Here is a 5256-nt window from a genome sequence, read left to right on the forward strand (position 1 = left end):
TCAGGCTTCCTTTATACCTGCTACAGCAGGTCTGTTATTTGCTGTTTCTCCACATATGAGATTCAAATTGAATGTAATGACTTTACACAGATGTGGCAGGCATCCCTGCTCTTCAGCCTTTCTGATAAATCTGAAAGCAATAGATCCTGCAAGATACATGATTCTGTTGAAAAATGCTTAGTCTCCAAATGTCTGCTGTACTAGTTTTTGGAATGACCCTGAGTAACAACAGGCTAAATTCATCTATAGTGAAATTTCACAGATTATGAAGAAAAAGCATGATGGATTAATTTTTCCTGAAAACCCTTGATAAAAATATTACAGTAAATTAGTTCCTTTCATAGAAAACCATTCAGTCTTCTTGTTTTTCCTAGAAGTCAGGAAATTTCCTTTCTTTCCCTTCCCACCACCAGTTTTTACCTCATTCTGTTGCTTTCTGATATTGTCCTCAAAAAATACTTTATTCCTTTTCTGTGTAGTTTTTGGATTAAAAAACATTTTATAGAATACAATCATTAGGTCAGTTCAGATACAGTTTGCTCTCAAATTACATATTCCTTACATTAAGGAACGGATAGACATAAGCATGTAATGGAATCACTGCCTTAAATTAAGAATGTCTCTTTAAAAAATATTTTGTGAATTTAGAATAATAATGTTCACAGTTGGTGAAATGTCACTGATTTTATTTTAGTTCTATCAGAATGTGGAGAGATGCCTTATTATATTTTTCCTGACAATACTTAAATAACATTTTTCTCAATGACGACTTTTTGGAGTTCTTTGTCTCCTCTTCCACACTGTATTATAAAACAAACGAATGAGTAATTGTGTAATATAATTTTGATGAAACCATGCTAGAGATAAAACATTTCAAATGTTTTGCCATTTAACCTATTGCATTTGCTGTTGTTCTCAAACAGTTCATATTAAAAACAACTCATTTATCCACTGTTCCATGAAATTTATGAATAAAATACACTTCTACAGAAATGAACATAATATCTGCTATCCCTTAATTAAAAATAATTATCTTCAGAATGCACAATGTAAGTTGTTAGTAATCAGGAAGATACTACCTCTATATTAAATGCTAAATATTGGACAGGCAGTCCGAAACATTGTGAATGGTTTTATTTTCCTTGGAGTTTGTCTGTACTGCACATGACAGGTTCATACAAACCTACTGGAAACCAGCTGGCCATGGCATCAGAGAGGCTGGAGCTTCTTGGTGGTGAGGGCTGTGTGTAGTACCAGGTTGTCACAGTTGCATGCCCCTGAATTTGCACTTACAAAAGCTGTTTTGGATATATAGTACAGGCAAACAATTTGATAAAGTGATGACTGTTTTGAGGCAGAATAAATGAAATAATGGGTAACTGATTTTCCTTGCTGCAGCAGTCGCCTGTTCCTGAACTCCTTGACTTGTGAAGCAATAATAGAGTGCTTTGGATATTCTCTAGCCCACCTTGTAAATGCAGATTAATAAAGGCAGAGCACAGCTCTTTTATCCAGTGTTTTTGCAGGGTTGCATTCTCACTTTGCTGCTAATGAGCACCAGGAAGTAAATGGGTACCAAAGTGCCTCATGAAATATAGTCTCAGGTGAGGAGTTATTTGTTAGCTGGCAAGGTCACAATCCCTGAGTCACTGAGTTTTGTGAGCAAGAGCTGGATGCAGGCACACATGGACTGACCCTTCTGCAGAGCATCCTCTGCACTACCCTGTTGAAATATTATCAGTGATAGCAAAAAGCTTCCATGATAGCATTTCCTGCATGGATTTGTTTACAAGGAACAGTCTGTAAATGCTCTTAGAGGTGAACAGCCTGAAAGAGGGAAGACATGAAGGAACCAGTGTCCAATACCAGAGAGAACTGAAGAATTGCTGCAGCCCTGTTGTCATCCTGCACTGAGCCCAGCAAATGATCACCAAGATGATTAAAAGGATGGAGCAAATGGTCACAGAATCCTGGAGTGAGTTGGGTTGGAAGGGACCCTAAAGATCATCTAATTCCAATGATGAGCAGGGACACCTTCCACTAAACTAGGCTGCTCAAGGCCCCATCCAACCTGGTCGTGGTGCATGAGGAAAAGCCAAGTGGGCATGAATTTGTTCAGCCTGGGGAAAGAATGATCTTTTCAATTCAAATGCATCTATGAACACCCACTAGAAAACACAGCCAGACTCTCCATTCACGTGAACATGGAAAGGATAAGAAGCAACAGAAAAAAATTGCAGCAAGACAAACACCAATCAGATATAAAGAGAAAAATTCATCGTGAGACCCAACCAGCACTTTTACAAGTATCCCAGAAGGGTTCTGGAACCTTTTTGGAGATACTCAGAATTTGACTGTGCTGAGGAACCTAATGTGACTGCTTTAAGCAGTGGAGTTGGACCAGATGACCTACATTATTCAGTTTTTCTAAAACAAAATCCATCACTAACCTGATACCTATGATGTGACATCCCTACCACAGGGCTCTGAGAACAACTTGTAAAGCCACAGATGTACTTCAAAAATTTGAAATGCTGGGAAAAGGAAGCTTGAAGAAGAAAATGGCATACAAGAACAAGACTAAAATGAGCAAACAAAACTGAAAAGAAAGAATAGCAGGCCATGTTTAAGGCACTGTCTAATTCTGGCAATAGCAGCCCTGACACCCTGCTGACTAATTTAAACTTTATTTAGCCTTGAGGAGGCAGTGACACTTGGGATAAAGCAGGAAGGGACCACCTCTTAAGGTTCTGGCAGCTCTCAGATTTGCTAGGGGTTTAAAAACACTCAACACTTCCAGGGAGAAGTGGCAGATTTTAACAAGGCAGAGGAAGAAACCAGTGAGCAAATAACTTGGGAAGTTACTCTTTTCTTTCATTATGTTCTTTCCTTAGTGCTTCTTTTACTTATTACTCATGACTCTTCTATATACTCTTGCCTATTAATTTTTCCAATGCTTCCTCCGATCACATACATCCTTTTCTTCTAGGATGCTACACATGTTCTGTGAGAAGACAAGAAATAAATATACCTGGTAGCTATGTTGATTTCAGGATTCTTCTGGCAGTATCCATCTCTGCTTTGCTGCTGTACAGAGTATAAAGAAACATCTGATTGTATCCTTTATGCGTAGGTACAGCTCTTAATTTAACTGAATAATGAAATAAAATTGGGGTATTTCTGTTTCTTGTGTGATGCTTTGGAATTAGAGCTGTGATGACATTTCTTATAGATATAGAAGACACCATCTGTGTCTTTGTACATGGAATCTGAGATAATGTGCCTTAAAGGCAAGGGGATTCTAATCAGATTTTTACAAGATAGATTCTAAAAAAAAAAAAAAAAAAAAAAAAAAAAAAAAAAAAAAAAAAAAAAAAAAAAGAGGTAGATTCTATACAGATTTCAAAAGATAGCTGATTTCTTAGTAACCTTGGCTACAATAATGGAAAAATTAGGCTGTTTACTGTTATGATTTCTGCACAACACAAAGTAGAAGAAAAGTGGTGGATGCTGAAAATAAGGAAGTTGAGTTTATCAGTGCTCTGGGTTCTTCTGGTGTTCTTGGAAAAAGTGGAACATCTTAATGAACAAGACCAGACTCTGCTTGCCACTACTAATAACACATCTAACCTACTGGGAAAATCAGTGTAAATTCTGAGCTTCACCTGCAAAGTTCAGTGTGGTTGATTCCTCCTGTCTTAGGCTGATCAATTCCTGTTATCAGGAGGTTGCAATCTTGTCTCAGTTGCTGTGATTCCACAGGATGCCGTGCAATAACTGAATGAGCAGAAACATAATCCATTGAGAGGAATACTCTTTAGTTAATACTAAAAATACAAGTATATATTCCCCTTTCCACTACAAACTCTTCCTACAGGATACAGAAATCTGTAAGTTTAATCTGCAAGTACTTCAGATACAATATTGGGCCACAAAAGTACTAGTAAAGGCAACAATATGTTCCATATACTAATGCAAGTTTTCTTGAAGCAAACTTCAGATGAAAAATCTGGCAAGCAGAGCTGAAAAAAACACCCATCTTTGATATTCTCATCTGAGATTAGGGAGGGAGCACAGCACACATGAGTCTCACACATGAATCTCACTTTCCTGGTGAGCCTCAGCAGCGTGGGGGACTTGGGACTTCCTACTGTTCTACAAGAGCAACAGACTGCTTGTCTCACCCTGAGATTGATAGAGCACTAGAACATTTTCAATACTCAAAAACAATTCTACTGGTGTTTACTTCCCAAACATCACATAAAACATTAACTATTAATGAAACAGTCAATTCATACATTCAGGAAAGCACTTTGGAATAATAATATAGGTGTGTTGAGAAGTAACTGTGGTCCTGCAGTCAAATCTGTTCATCTGTCTTTGTTTTAGGGAATGTAAACAGCAGGAATTCAAGCTTTTCAGGGGATATGCTCTGTAAAATTAATTCTTGTAATATGGGTAGTTTCCTTTGAAGGAAAGGAAATAAGTGTGCAGAACAGCATATAAACAAATACCAGAGGAAATTTAATCAGCCTGAGAGAGGCAAAGGGAAACAAGTTTGTTTCAATACTGAAAGTTCCTCAGAACTTCAAAACTCTCCATGATGTTGAGAAACTTCAGGAACAGCTCAGTAGAAGGATGGTGTCAAATCCACTGCTACAGCCTCAATTTACAGTCTGAACATTAAGTACAGCAATCCTATTTTACTGACCAGGTAGAGGATATTGCTGCAGATTGCTAGCACAGTGGCATCAAGGCAATTTTTTACAGTTCTTTTCAAGTCAGATGACTGAGCACAATATTATCCAAGTTAGAGCAGTGCACAAAAGTTAGCAGCTGATGCAGTTTTAACATTTTAACCCAAATCTGTATTAGCTGGAACAAGATGTTTCCATTTAACCACAGGTGCTTCAAGCAAATCAGAAGGTACAGCTATTTCTTCCATCACCTACTTATTTCCCAAAATGTAGATAATTATTTGCAGATTTGTCCTATCCCATTCTTTCCACAATAAACAGCTTATTGGATTAATTACACCATATATTTGTTTGACAAAACCACTAGCTTGGGGAACTTAGCTCCTTCTTCACAATTTGGATGTTTGAATGCAATTTCTGATTTATTTCCTTTATTTAGTAAATGTATTTTGCAGAAAAAAGAATCACAGTAGAACCCTAAGTGTTTTGGAAGGATTTTAGAGGGCTAGAGAAAAAGAAGTATCTGGAAAGGTGGTCAGTTTGAAAACAGATCAAGGCT

Source organism: Prinia subflava, chromosome 5, assembly GCF_021018805.1.
Source record: "Prinia subflava isolate CZ2003 ecotype Zambia chromosome 5, Cam_Psub_1.2, whole genome shotgun sequence".
NCBI lineage: Eukaryota > Metazoa > Chordata > Aves > Passeriformes > Cisticolidae > Prinia > Prinia subflava.